This window comes from Aotus nancymaae, unplaced genomic scaffold (assembly GCF_030222135.1).
Source record: "Aotus nancymaae isolate 86718 unplaced genomic scaffold, 86718_ANA_hifiasm-v0.15.2.pri h1tg000041l, whole genome shotgun sequence".
NCBI classification, from domain to species: Eukaryota; Metazoa; Chordata; class Mammalia; order Primates; family Aotidae; genus Aotus; species Aotus nancymaae.
This window is the reverse complement of record NW_026988455.1, coordinates 19,897,312-19,913,008: the sequence shown is the minus strand read 5'-3', so window position 1 is coordinate 19,913,008 and position 15,697 is coordinate 19,897,312. Positions and strand designations below refer to the sequence as shown.

At 43.1% G+C, this 15,697-nt stretch overlaps 1 protein-coding gene and 2 pseudogenes across 1 annotated transcript in view; all 3 read right to left on the bottom strand.

The window, feature by feature from the left end:
* LOC105725070 (zinc finger protein 679) overlaps positions 1–15,697 on the bottom strand; it is a 185,074-nt gene that overhangs the window by 118,653 nt on the left and 50,724 nt on the right. Inside the window, exon 2 of the mRNA XM_064361569.1 lies at positions 9,888–10,010. The gene's annotated coding sequence lies outside the window, so the exon portion shown is untranslated. The remainder of the gene's footprint in view (positions 1–9,887; positions 10,011–15,697) is intronic.
* Positions 4,251–7,885, bottom strand: LOC105725265 (four-jointed box protein 1-like; annotated as a pseudogene).
* LOC105725276 (thymidylate synthase-like) overlaps positions 7,920–15,697 on the bottom strand; it is a 26,724-nt pseudogene continuing 18,946 nt past the window's right edge.

Here is a 15,697-nt window from a genome sequence, read left to right as displayed (position 1 = left end):
TCAGCAACGGAACAAGGCCTGATGGAGAATGAGTGCATTCCATTAACAGAATTAGGCTTCAGAAGGTGGATGATAAGAAACTTCTGTGAATTAAAAGAGCTTGTTCTAACCCAATGCAAAGAAACTAAGAACTTTGAAAAAAGGTTTGACGAAATGCTAACAAGAATAGACAATTTAGAGAGGAATATAAGTGAATTAACATAGCTGAAAAACACAATATGAGAACTTCATGAAGTATGCACAAGTTTTAACAGTCGAATTGATCAAGCAGAAGAAAGGATATCAGAGGTGGAAGACCAACTTAATGAAATAAAACGAGAAGACAAGATTAGAGAAAAAAGGATAAAAAGGAATGAGCAAAGTCTCCAAGAAATATGGGACAATGTGAAAAGACCTCATCTACATTTGATAGGTGTACCTAAATGTGATGAAGAGAATGAATCCAAGTTGGAAAATACTCTTCAGGATATTATTCAGGAAAACTTTCCCAACCTAGTAAGGCAGGGCAATATTGAACTCCAGGTAATACAGAGAACACCACAAAGATATTCCTCAAGAAGACCAACCCCAAGGCACATAATCATCAGATTCATTAGGGTTGAAATGAAGGAGAAAATAAATACTAAGGGCAGCCAGAGAGAAAGGTCAGGTTACCCACAAAGGGAAGCCTATCAGACTTACAGCAGATCTCTCAGCAGAAACCCTACAAGCCAGAAAAGAGTCGGGGCCATATTCAACATCTTTAAGGAAAAGAACTTTCAACCCAGAATTTCATATCCAGCCAAACTAAGCTTCACAAGCGAACGAAAAATAAAATCTTTTGCGAACAAGCAAGTACTTAGAGATTTCATCACCACCAGGCCTGCTTTACAAGAGCTTCTGAAACAAGCACTACACATATAAAGGAACAACCAGTATCAGCCTTTCGAAAAATATACCAAAAAGTAAAGAGCATCAATATAACGAAGAACTTACATCAACTAATGGGCAAAACAGCCAGCTAGCAGCAAATGGCAGTATTAAACTCACATATATTATTATTAATCCTAAATTTAAATCGACTACATCCCCCAATCAAAAGACACAGATAGGGCTAAATTGGATAAAAAGCCAAAACCCATCGGTATGTTGCATACAGACCCATCTCACATGCAACGATACACAAAGACTCAAAACAAAGGTATGGAGGAAGATTTACCAACCAAACGGAGAGCAAAAATAAATAAATAAATAAAAAGCAGGAGTTGCAATTCTCGCCTCTGATAAAATAGACTTTAAAGCAACAAAGATCAAAAGAGGCAAAGAAGGACATTACATAATGGTAAAAGGATCAATGCAACAAGAAGAGCTAACGATCCTAAATATATACGCACCCAATACAGGAGCACCCAGATACATAAGACAAGTTCTTAATGACTTATAAAGAGACTTAGACTCCCACACAATAATAGTGGGAGTCTGTAACATCACATTATCAATAATAGACAGATCAACGAGACAGAAAATTAACAAGGATATCCAGGACTTGAACTCAGACCCGGAACAAGTAAACTTAATAAACATTTATAGAACTCTCCACTTCAAATACACAAAACATATATGCTTATTGGTACCACATCACACCTATTCCAAAAGTAACTACATAATTGGAAGTAAATCACTCTTCGGTAATTGCATAGCATTTCATAGGTTTAAATGAAATATTGGTTGGCTGCTTGTTTGTTATTTTCTTCCCTTATTCCTTCCTGTGTCCATTGTTTAGCACAATTATTGGCATTAAAGAGGTTTTCAATACCCATTTTTAGACTGCATTAGCCTGGGCAATAAAGCAATACTCCCATTCTCTCTCTTCTTTTTTCTTCCTCTCCTTCATTCTTTTTCTTTTCTTTCTTCCTATTTAAAAAAAAAAAGAATCACCTGTGCTGAGAGGCCCAGGCCCACCCTGGCCACACTGACTCAGGGAGTGGGGCTGGGGTTCCATAGGTAATCTCAGTGTGCAGCAAGGATGGAGAACCTTTGTGCCAGGTACTAGGCCAGCCAGTGTGGATGAAAAAAAAAAAAGAAAGAAAGAAAAAGAAAAAGAAAAAAATAAAAATAAAAATAAAAATAAAAGACTGCCAAATGTTCTTCCAGAGTGACTGCATCATTCTGCATTCCCACCAGCAATGTGTGCAAGTTCCGGTTACTCTACATTCTTGACATCACTTGGTCATGTCAGTTTTTCTATTTTAGCTACTTGGTATGGTGTCTCACTATGGTTTTTTGCTTTGATTTGTTGGAGGCAAGGTTTCACTCTGTTGCCCAGGCAGGGGTGCAGTGGTGCTATCATCGCTCACTGCAACTTCAATCTCCAGGGCTAAAGTAACCCTCTGGCTTCAGCCTCCCGAGTAGCTGAGACTACAGGACTGTGCCACTATACCCAGCCATTTTTTATTTTCAGTAGAGACAGGATCTCACTATGTTGTCCAGGCTGGTCTGGAACTCCTGAGCTCAAGCAACCCTCAAGCCTTGGCTTCCCAAAATGCTGGCATTACACGCATGAGCCACTGCCCCCAGCCTTACTATGGTTTTAGTTTGAACTTCCAGATGGCTAATTAGGTTGAAAATATTTTGTTCTGCTTATTTTCCATCCATATAACTTCTCTGATGAAGTATCTGCTCAACTCTTTTACCCATTTTTTTACTTAAACTCTGTTTTCTTTTTGTTGAGTTTTGAGAGGTCTTTATATACGCTGAATACTAGTCTTTGTCAGATAAGTGATTTCTCAATATTTTTTCCAAGTCTGTGGTGTTTTTTTTTTATTCTCTTAACAGTGTATTTTGCAGAGCAGGGGTTTTAACTTTTATGAAATCCAATTTGTCCTGTTTTGTAGTAGATCAGGTTTTTGATATCATATTAAGAACTTTTTGTCTAACTTCAGTTCATGAATATTTTCTTCTGTTTTCTTTTAAAAATACTATGCTTTGAATTTTTATATTTACATATATAATCAATTTTTAGTTAGTCTGTGTTTAAGGTGAGATTTAGGTCAAGGTTCATTTTTTTTTTCAGGATGACTAATAGTTCCAACACTGGTTTTGGAAATACTGTCCGTTCTCCTTTGAATTACTTTTTCACCTTCATCAAAAATCAATTGGCCATCACCTCATACCCATCAGAATGACTACTTTAACAACAAAAAACAGAAAATAATGAGTGTTGGTGTCAGAGGCATTTGAGCCAGAGCAACTCCATCTTGAGCAGGAGCTGGGTAAAATAAGGCTGAGACCTGCTGGGATGCATTCCCAGGAGGTTAGGCATTCTAAGTCACAGGATAAGATAGGAGGTTGGCACAAGATGCAGGTCACAAAGAGCTTGCTGATTAAACAGGCTGCAGTTAAGCTGGCCAAAACCCAGCAAAACCAAGATGGCGATGACAGTGACCTCTGTGGTCCTCACTGCTCATAATACATTAATTATAATGCATTAGCATGCTAAGAGATGCTTCCACCAGCACCATGACCATTTACAAATGCCGTGGCGACTTGAAGAAGTTATCCTATATCCTCTAAAAAGTGGAGGAACCCTCAGTTCTGGGACTTGCCCACCCCTTGCCCAGAAAACTCATGAATATTCCACCCCTTGTTTAGCATATCATCAAGAAATAACTCTAAGTACCCTTAGTCAAGCACCCCATGCCGCTGCTCTGCCTGTGGAGTAGCCACTCTTTATTCCTTTACTTTCTTAATAAACTTGCTTTTGCTTTATGGACTTGCTCAAATTCTTTCCTGGGAGAAGTCCAAGAACCCTCTCTTGGGGTCTGGGTCAAGACCCCTTTCCAGTAACATTGGTGAGAATATGGAGAAATTGAAACTCTTGAGCACATTGTCATGACAATGTAAAATGGTGTAGCCACTAACGTGAACAGTATGGTGGCTCCTCAAAAAATTAAAGATAGAATTACACTATGATCCAGGAATTCTACTTCTGGGTATACATTAATAATAATATATACTAATAATAATAACCAAACTTGATTTATCCTACTATACTCTCCCAACACAGAGTACTTCAGACACCAGATATGTGTGGGATTCTCCCCACACACCAAGTAAGTAACCAACTCTGCAGCATGGACACCAACTGGGTGTCCTCTAATTCAGTTCTATTCTGACACTATCTACCTGCAGATAGCATCAGATCCCACAGGTCGAGGGCTCAGTCCACAAGACTGTCCCCCACATCCTATGCCTATTGCAAGCCTTAGCAGAACAGGGATCCCCACCTTTAGTTCTATTAATTTGCTAGAAAGGCTCACAGAACTCAGAAAGACACTTAACTTACATTTACCAGTTTATTGTAAAGAATATTACAACAGATATTGATGAAGAGATGCCTAGGGTAAAAGATGAAAAGGGACGTGGAGGTTTCATACCCTCCTGGGCATGCCACCCCCTGGAACTTTTATGAGTTCACTATTTAGAGACTGCCCACACCCTGTCCTCTGCAGTTTTTAGAGACACTTTCTGAGGTAAGCATAATTGATTAAACAATTGACCACTGGTGATTAACTTTAACCTTTAGCCCCCTTTTCCTCCCTAAAGGATGGGGCTGCGGCCAAAAGTCCCAACCTTCTAATCATTTCTGGTGACCAGCCCCTTTCCTGAAGCTACCTAGGAGCTGCCAGCCATCTAACAACTTATTAACATACAAAAAGACATCATTTTGGAGATTCCAAGGATCTTAGGAGTTGTATGCCAGGAAATTGGAACAAAGACCAAATATATATTTCACAGTACAACAATACTAAAAAGAACTGAAAGCAGGGAATTGAACAGATATTTGAATGCCCATGTTCACAGCAGCATTATTCACAATATCCAAAAGGTAGAAGGAACCCAAGTGTCCATCCATGAATGAATGGATAAACAAAATGTAGTATACCCATGCAAGAGAATATTTTCAGTGTTGAAAAGAAATTCTGACATATACTACAACATGGATGAACCTTGAGGACATTACGTTAAGTGAAATAAGCCAGTCATAAATACTACATGATTACTTATATGAGGTACCTAAAATAGTCAAGCTTATAGAAAGATAAAGCAGAATACGGGTTGCCAGGAGCTGGGGAAAGGAGAAAGGGGGAGTTGTTGTTTAATGGAAAAAGAGTTTGTTTTGCAAGACGAGAAAGTTCTGCAAATCAGTTGTACAACAATATGAATATATTTAACCACACTGAACTGTGTACTTAAAAATGGTGGCAATGATAAATTTATGTTACATGTATTTTATCACAATTTAAAGTAATCAATTTGCCATATTTTTGTGAGGATTTAAGCCTGGGTTCCATTCTGTTCCATTGATCTATATGTCTAAGTCTTCTCCAATACCACACGGTCTAGATAGTTTTTTTTTTTTTTTTTTTTCCGAAATGGAGTTTCAGTCTTGTCACCCAGGCTCGAGTGCAATGGCATGATCTTGGCTACCAGCGACCACCTCCTCCCAGATTCAAGCGATTCTCCTGTGTCAGCCTCTCCACTAGCTGAGATTACAGGAGCCTGCCACCATGCCTGGCTGATTTTTGTTTTTTTGGTAGAAATGGCGTTTCACCATATTGGCCAGGCTGGTCTCAAACTCCTGACCTCAGGTGATCTGCCTGCCACAGCCTCCCAAAGTGCTGGGATTAAAGCCATGAGCCACCGCGCCCAGATCTGATGATACTGTCTTTTTTTTTTTAATTTTTAAACTCCCTTATATAGAAATATGTTTGTTTAGTATATTTACACCACACTTTATGCACATATATACAGAGAAGGCAAATTCTGTCAAATAAAAAAGTTTTTCTTAATAAAAAGTTAAAATAGAAACAAAGTGTATAAAACTGATTTTTTTTTTCCTTCTGGTGAACATCATCGTCAAAATTTTGGTTGGCTGGGAGAGGGTGGAAGAAAAAATTCATTATTTCACTTAGTGCATACAGCTGGCCCCTGAATTCGCAGGCTTCAGGCCAAAATGACAAGAAGTCAGGAATGAGTCAGGCAAATTTTCAAGGTCTGCAGGGCTCCCCAGAGTCTGGAGGTCCTGCTCTTTGTCCAATCGGGAGCCATCCCCCTGCTTGGAACAGTGATCTCACCATCCCGGCGCTGGAACAAAGGGAGAACACAGGAAGGGGGCTCCACCAGCCAACGTCACAGCCCTGCTCCGGGGCCACCAGCGCTGTGTTTGGTAGAAAATTGCAGAATTAGCTCAACGGCTCAAACGGAAGTTTTCCTTTTTCGGAAAGGGAATGGGGGGACTCCAAGAATGGGGTGCATCTCCCACAGGGACGGCCACCAGTTTCTGCGGATCCAATCTCCGTGCTGGCACAGGAAAAGAATCCTTTTATAAGCTGGGTGGAGGGAATGTTAGACTTATCGCCTAGCTGAGTTCGTCCTCCCAGAACTTTGAAAGGAAACAGAGTGGAATTGAAAGAAAGGGGCAGGTGGGTGAAGTGCTGAAGTTTTTAGACACTTTTGCGGGTGGGCGTTGGCTGGCTCATCTCCCACAGTGGCAGAAGCGACGGCCCTTCCCCCCATCATCCATATCCCAGTCCCAGGTCTCTCTTTTCCTCCGGGTGACACTAAGTCTCGACCGGATGCCGTACTTGGCCTTACAGTGCAAAATGTGCTTGGCGAGGAAGTCGAGGCGGCGCTGTAGCAGCTGAGCGTGGGGGTCGGCGAGCGCGGCCAGCTCGGGGAAGCGAGGCTCGTGGCGCCCGTAGAGGCGCAGCAGCCTGGCCGCCGCGTCCTGTCCGCAGTGCAGCTCCAGGACGTGCCGCGCGGTCCGCTCGCAGAACACGCACACTGACTGCAACAGCGGCTCATTACACTTGTCCCACATGCCTGTCACCCGGTAGCCGTGCACCAAGCCCGCCTCGTCCAGAAAGACCAGCGCCCCGCCGGTACCCGCGGTGCAGGTTGCTCGTGGCACACTGCATGACGCGCGGGTCCCCCTGCAGGCTGAAGAGGTTGCTTATGAACCGGTAGAAGTTGGCCGTCAGGTAGTCGAAGAGGATTAAGTCGGTCCATTGTACTAGGTCCACCAGCTCCGCCAGGCTGAGATTGGCCAGCTCGCCCCCAGTGTCGCGGAGGGGCCACAGACGGCCATCCTCCGAGCATCAGGGAACCGGCACCATCACCTCCGTGAGTTTGGGCAGCCAGCGCGTCAGGCTCACCACGCTGCCCTCGGTCGAGTGCGCAGCGCACAGCTCCTCCTGTACCTGCGCCCACTGTGCCAGTGCCAGCGGCAGCACGTGGCGCTGGAGGCCCAGCAGGTGCGCCAGGTAGTAGGACAGGGCCTCGCCCTGAATCTGCTCCGAGTTGATGCCGTAGCGCACGCAGGCGCGGGTGCAGTCGGCAAAGCCGGCCATTCGGTTGGAGCTGTGCCCTCAATCCCCGCGCTCCAGGGCCACCACCCGAGAGCCGCGGACCACCTCCAGTCACTCCGCCGCCTGGGCTTCCGAAAAGCCCCGGGGCACCTGCTCCTCCAAGCCGCGGCTCCAGAAGACGCCCTGGTGCAGCGCGGCGCTCTCCTCCGGCCGGGGCTGCCCGGCTGGCACGTGCCACCTGCGCTCGCCCAGGGACTGCCGGGGCGGGCCATCCGCACCGGCTGCCAGCGTGAGCAGCGCCCGGAAAATTTTCAGGGAACCGCCGCGGGTGTCCCACGCCAGGGGCGGGAGCAGAGTGAAGCGAAGCGCGGGCGCGAAGCCGCCTTTCCCGGGCGCCGTGGCAGCCGGTCTTCAGGCGGACAGGAGACGAACCTGGTCCGCGGCGGCAGAAGCCCTCCCCACAGCGCCAGCAGCGAGCACGGCGGCAGCAGCCAGAGCCCCGCGGTGGCGGCGGCGCCCCGCATCCTCCTGCCCATGCTCTCGCGGCTGTGCCGGTGCGCCGCCCCCGCTTCAAGCCGCGCCCAGGCACCCGGGTCCCGGCAGCGAGGCGGACCTGGCAGCTCGGGGGCCCCGGGGCTTCGGGCGCTTCGGCTCCATCGCGGCTGCGGGGCTGTGTCCCGTGCTCCGCCGGGCGCTGGGAACTCGCCCTGATAGTGTCATAAAACTGAACATTACTGGCCAGGAACTGTGGCTCACGTCTGTAATCCCAACACTTTGGGAGACCGAGGCAGGCAGATCACGAAGTCAGATCAAGACCATTCTGGTCAACATGGTGAAACCCCGTCTCTACTGAAACACAAAAAATTAGCCGGGCATGGTGGCAATGTCAGCTACTCAGGAGGCTAAGGCAGGAGAATTGCTTTGAACCCGGGAGGCAGAGGTTGCAGTGAGCCGAGATCGCGCCACTGCACTCCAGCCTGGCATTGAGACAAAAGGAAAGGAACTGTCGGAAAGCAACACCTATTGTCCTGGTCTTGACACCAAGGAAGAGGACAGGTGACAAAGAAACTGAAGACAGGTGGTGGAGAGAGGTATAACATTCCAGCCCCTCAATCTAGAAATGCTATGCTAGCAGGACCAACAACGGCTTCATAGACCAGGCTGGGGGCGGTGGCTCATGCCTGTAATCCAAGCACTTTGGGAGGCCGAGGTGGGTGGATCATCTGACGTCAGGAGTTTGAGACCAGCTTGGCCAACATGGTGAAACCTTGTCTCTACTGAAAATACAAAAATTAGCGGAGGTTGCGGTGAGCCTAGATTGCGCCACTGAGCTCCAGCCTGGGCAACAGAGTGAGACTCCATCGCAAAAAACAGAAACACAAAAAATAGGCCCTGGGTCAAAATCCCCCAATGAAGATTCTTCATAAGAAAAAAGACAGCATTATAACTCATCAGCAGTTGCAGGGCAGGCCATGCAAGATGAGGAAAGAACAAAAATGTTCCAAATAATCAAAATTTAACTCTAACTTTTCAGGTTCCAGCTTACTTTGTAAATCTCAAGCTAATCAGAACTTTGCCAGGGCCAGATTTAGTGAGCCTCTATCACCAAGTGTTCCTCCCAAACCACCAAGCTGTTTCCTTTAATTCTTCAGATAAGGAAATAATGAAATTTTAACTTAAAAGCTTACTTAAAGTACACGGACAAAATAAGATAAAGTACAAATGCTTACATTTAGCTGTGTTTACAGATAGCTGTCAATTGGTCTAAAACAAATTCAAGAAGGGATTATTGCATTTGTGTAGAACTGTTAATTAATGTAAAAAATATAATTGACTTCATCTCACTTGTTTTATGTGTTAGGTGCTCTGTGATGTAATGATAACACCAGTGCAATTTAAAGTACTAAATTAATAATTGTACTTACTATTAAGTGTTCTCAAATTTTTTTTTTTTACACAGAGTCTTGCTCTGTCACACAGGCTGAAAGTGCAGTGGTGCAACCTCAGCTCACTGAAACCTCTGCCTCCGGGGTTCAAGTGATTCTCGTGCCTCAGCCTCCTGAGTAGTTGGGTTTATAGGCGTGCGCCACCGTGCCTGGCTAATGTTTTCATTTTCAGTAGAAATGGGGTTCCATGATGTAGGCCAGGCTGGTCTCAAACTCCTGACCTCAAGCGATCCACCTACCTTGGCCTCCCAAAGTGCCATGATTCACAGGCATGAGCCACTGCGCTCAGCCTCAAATGAGTAACTTTTAAGTGAAACCATTCAAGTTTAGATTTGGAGACTGGCAAGGGAATCAAAAGTTTTCTATTGAATGTTGGGAGAAAATAGTAATAAAAGATTATTATTCATGGACAGTAGGTTGTTGAAAGTGAATCAGATTACAAACATCTACCTAAGACACAGGACTGAGAAGCAGGTAAACTTCTGAAAGTTCATTATGCTAGAATCACTCAAACCAGTAACATGCCAACAACCTGATGAAATCTGGTCTCTACTAAAAATACAAAAAATGTGCTGGGTGTGGTGTCACGTACCTGTAATCCCAGCTACTTGGGAGGCTGAGGCAGGAGAACTGCTTGAAACCAGGAGACAGAGATTATAGTGAGCTGAGATCGTGCAACTGAACTCCAGCCTGGGTGACAGAGTGAGACTCCGTCCTAAAATAAACAAATAAATAAATAAATAAATAAGACACAAACTCCTGCATAATACCTTGATAACATGTTTTTACCAACCCTAAAGGCAATATGTTAACCCAATAGCAAGTTAAATAAAATGTGGTTCAATTTAAAATTTTTGGCTGGTCCGGTTGCTCTTGCCTGTAATTCCAGCACTTTGGGAGGTCAAGGCAGTCAGATCAGCTAAGGACAGGAGTTCAAGACCAGCCTGGCCAACAGGGCGAAACCCTGTCTCTACTAAAAATACAAAAATTAGCTGGGTGTGGTGGCTCACACCTGTAATCCCAGCTACTTGGGAGGCTGAGACAGGAGAATCACTTTAAACCGGATGGCAGACATTGCAGTGAGCCAAGATTGTGCCACTGTACTGTGGCCTGGGCAAAAAAGTGAGGCTCAAAAGAAAACTAAAAAAAAAAAACTAAACAAATAAAATAAAAATGTTATCTGTTAATGCCCTGTTTTCTAATTTGGCACCTTTTAAATGTTTATAAGCAGATGGCTGAGTTGTATTTCTCTACATGAATTCAGATGAAATAATATTGTACAAGTTAAATACTGATATTCTAAACAAACGTTTATAAATTATTTAATGTCCATAATATGATTTTTTTTTAATCCCCCATCACTGCCACCCCCCTCACTCCCTGGCAGAAGAATCTTGAATCTCCTCTCTAAGTCCTGTCTCCCTCTTGTCCCCCGAGAGGCTGTCAGGTTTGAGAAGTGGCAGGGACTGGCTGGAAGGGCACTCACTCCTGCTATAGCACCCATGTATCTTATGAAAAAGATGAAAGGCAACAACTGTTGGAGAAAATATGAAGAAAAGGGAACACTTATACACCGTTGATGGGAATTTAAATTAGTATAGCCATTAGGGAATATAGTATAGAAGTTCCTCAAAAAACTAAAAATAAATCTATAATATGACTTAGTAATTCCACCTCTGGGTATTTATGCAAAGGAACTGAAATCAATATGTTGAAGGGATAGGTACACTACTATGTTCATTGCCACATTATTTACAATAGCCAAGATATGGAATCAACCTAAGTGTTCATCAACAAAGGAATGGGTAAAGAAAATGTGGCATATATACACAATGGAATGCTATGTAGTCTTAAAAAAGAATGAAGTTTTGCTATTTGTGACAATCAGGATGAATCTGGAGTACATTATGCTAAGTGAAGTAAGCCACGCCCATATAATCAAAAAATCAAAAAATAATAAGTGTTGTCATGGATGCTGTGAAAAGGGAATGTTTTCACACTGTTGGTGGGAATGTAAACTAGCACACTATGGAAAACAGGAGATTCCTTAAAGAACTAAAAGTGCCGTTTGATCCAGCACTCCTACTCCTGGGTACCTATCCAGAAGAAAATGTCATTATATGAAAAAGATACTTGCACACACGTTTATAACAGCACAATTTGCAATTGCAAAAATATGGAACCAGTCCAAATGCCTATCAATCAACGAATGGATAAAGAAAATGTGGTATATATACCATGGAATGCTACTCATTTCAAACTTCTCATTTTGTTCATGAATTGTTTTTCAATTTTTAAAAAATTTTATTACTCATATTTTCTTGGAGGTCCTGAAATTTCTTTAAGAGGATCATTCTGAATTCTTTGTCAGTGATTTCATGTATCTCCATTTATTCCAGGTCCTTTACTGGAGTCTTATTAGTTCCTTTGGGTGATTTCACATTTCCCTGATTTTTCAGAATCCTTATATCCTTACATTAATACCTGCACATTTTAGGCTATGACCACCTCTTGGCCTTTGCAGGTGTGCTTTAGTGGTCACATACCTTTACTATTTAGTCTGCCCTGACATTCTTAATAAGCCACCAGTAGCAATCCTGAACAGTTAGACTTTGATGTCAGGTTCTCTAGTTGGGCTGGGTCACTTTCTATATTCTGAGCTTGAATTAACTTCTAGTTGTGCTCCATGGTTTGGTGGACCCACTGACTTGACTCTGCCATTAGGTGAAGCTGCTAACTGGGCTCTATGAACATCTTGAATCAGGCAGGTTGTCTTCTCTGTCTAGGCAGTACTATTGTTTGGAATCCATAGTTGGTTATGTCCTGGGCTTTGAGACTGAGTGAGGCTTCTGAGATTGCTGCTCAGCCACATGGGAGGGTAGGCCAGAGGCTATGCTCCACACATATGTATGGCCTTGGGTTTGTATCCCAGCTGACGATAAGCTCAAGTAGAGCACCAAACTTGATAGAGTCACCTCATCAGCTGAGGTTGGGTAGGGCCAGATGCTCCCTCTTCAGACCTAAGTTACCTCCCAGTCTAGGGAAGACTTAATGAGAGTACCAGGACTTATTTGGATTACCTCAATGCTACCAGGATTGGACAGGGCCAAATGTGCCCTCTGAGGGTAATCTCTAACCTGCACTTCCCTCTTGACCTGGGGAAGCCTTAACAAGAGCCCTGAGCTGTATGAGGAAGCTGGCTAGGAATTCAAGTCCAGAAGACCAATGGACCATGTTTCCTACAGTCTGATTTTGTTGGCTGGTTTGTCTGGTGTAGTACCTTCAGCAGCCAAAATGCAAAGCAACTGCCAAGATCCACACCCTGACCACTGTGAAGGCTAGCCTTGTTTTTTGTTTCTCACTGAACATAGGTGATCCAGCCTGGCTGGCAGTCCCAATGTTTCCTGTAGGGTAAGACAAGAAGAGCCTCCGATGAAAGGTCTCGGAATAGTGGAAAGCTGAATGTCTGCCTCCAACTTGCTATTATCACTGTAAAAACCTTGGGTCTGGAGGAATGCTCTGTGTGTGGTACTGTGCCAGCTTGAAGGAGGGTCAATGCTGTCAAAGAGAGCCATTCTTCTTATCATTTAACATGGCTTCTTTCAGATTTATAGTTGAAGAGGCTGTCTCAGTCTCACTCTCGAGTTCCAGGATATTTACAATGATATTCTTGCCAGTGGATAGTTGCTAGTGGGATTTATGTTGTGGAGAGTGAAGCTAGAGAACACCTATTCTGTCATCTTGCTGATGAACAGATTTTTATCTTTTAAAGCAATTTTAGGTTCACAGTAAGGTTTAGTGGAAAGTACAGAGAGTTCCCACATAGCAACTGCAGACACTCCCCCACCATCAACACCCTGCACTAATGTGGTACATTTGTTACCATTGATGAACCAACATTGACATATTTCTATCAACCCAAGTCCATAGTTAGTATTAGAGTTCACTCTTTCTGTTGTACATTCTATGCATTTGGGGAAATGTCCAATGGCATAAATCTATCATTATGGTATCATACAGAATATTTTCACTGTCCTAAAAATCCTCTGTGTTCCACCTATTCATTCCTCCCTCCACCCAAACCCCTGGAAACCACTGATCTTTTATTGTCTCCACTGTTTTGCCTTTTCCAGAATGTCGTATAGTCCGAAGCATACAGTATGTAGCCTTTTCAGATTGACTTCTTTCAGTTGATAAAATGTACTTTAAGTTCCTCTAGGTCTTTTCATGTCTTGGTAACTTCTTTCTTTTTGACACTGAACAATATTCCATTGTGTGGATGTATCACAGTGGTGAAAACATTTTTTAAAGAGAAAAGCCCAACCCAGATATACTGCATCAGACATTTTATTTGTATTTTAAACAGATCCTCAAGGTGATTCTGATATACATCTGCGATAGGTGATTATAAAGATTCCTCCTGGATTTAAAAAATATGTGTATTAATGCTCCCTAGATTTAAGTTGGTTCTTTTCTTTTGAGGGAAAATATATATATATTTCCTCTAAGATGGGCATGTCTGTGCTCCATCCCAGCATCTTTCACTCAGTCATTACGTCCTGGCATAGGGAGACTGTAAAAGAATCTGAGCAGGGCCGGGCGCGGTGGCTCACGCCTGTAATCCCAGCACTTTGGGAGGCCGAGGCGGGTGGATCATGAGGTCAAGAGATCGAGACCATTCTGGTCAACATGGTGAAACCCCGTCTCTACTAAAAATACAAAAAATTAGCTGGCCGTGGTGGTGCGTGCCTGTAATCCCAGCTACTCAGGAGGCTGAGACAGGAGAATTGCCTGAACCCAGGAGGCGGAAGTTGTGGTGAGCCAAGATCGCGCCATTGCACTCCAGCCTGGGTAACAAAAGCGAAACTCCATCTCAAAAAAAAAAAAATTTGAGCAGGATGACTGCTCCCAACTGAGAGAGCAAGTTTTGCTTTCAGTTTTTGATCAATGGAAAGGGAGAAAGAAGAGAAAGGTAAGTTCTAAAGACAGAATGGTAGAAAGTAGAAAGAGTGCTAAGAAATGTGATTTCCTAATTTTTGCCACATAGCAGGCACTCTGAAGAAATTATCTATTTAGTTTTATTTCTATAAGAAAAATATTTACTTAAAGATAAGAAAACTAAGGCCAAAGACTAACATTTTCAAGTCAGAGACTCCAGATTCAGCCTAATGACTGCCTGTATGCTTACACTATTCTTGTATCCATCCCAATCTAGATTATAAACTTTGTGAGGGTAAAGGCCACATGTGTCTTATTTACCATTTTAACTTAAGTACTTGACAGACACAAGGTACATAACAAATATTTCTTGAAGTGTATCTTAAATGAAGGACTGTTCACAAGAAGTATGCTGCCTTTTGTTAATTATAATAGAAATATCTTTTATATTAATAATTAACCTTTTGTTAATTATAATAGAAAGTGGGGAAAAAAAGCTAGTATTTCCGACATTTTTATGTGATTCTACATTTTTTATAGTACAAGCTGCAGAAAAAAAGAACCTATCTCTTAAAGCTGTAGATGATTCAGTTAAAAACCCTGTTAAACCCCAGATTCATAATCACACTAGGCAATGGTGGTTCATTTTCTCAGCTCACCATGACACACCTTTTGATCAAGGAGAGCTGGGCTAATGATGCCTATGATTTATAGCCCTTCCAGAAGAAACAAGATCCATTCTACTAATGCCTCATACACATCTATAGCTTCTCTGGACTAAGCATCAATTCCCTAAATGTGAAAAACAGTCAACAATGTATAAAAAACAGGGCTCCCTTCTAACTACATACAGTGTGTTTCTTTATAAATCCTCTCTGAGGGCTCCTAATGACATATAACTCATATTGTAGTTACAGAATGAGGCACATTTGCCTCTGGCCCTTCTCAATCTGGTAACACATTAGACATTTGGGATGTGCATTAGTTCTCTAAACCACTCACTCCCTTATATTTCCAAAGAGCTAGTAGCTCAGTGATAATGAGGTCAAAGTCCCAGGTTTGATTTCTTATTGGTGAAAATGATTATCCCTTTCTTGTTTAGACATATAAATATCACAGAATGTTGCCAGTTCTTATTATATTCCCTTCATGGACAAATTCTAGTAGGGGGGAAAAAAAGATCATTTTGTTGTATAGGTCTCCATGGCCTACTGTATAAGATGAGAATAAAGATGATAAAGTTTTTTTTGAGACAGTGTCTCACTCTGTCACCTAGGCTAGAATGCAGTGGTGTGATCTTGGCTCATTGTAACCTCTGCCTCCAGGGTTCAAGTTATCCTCCCACCTCAGTCTCCCAAGTAACTGGGACTTTAGGCATGCACCACCACACTTGGCTAATTTTTGTATTTTTAGTAGAAACAGTGTTTTGCCATGTTGGCCAGGCTGGTCTCAAACTCCTGACCT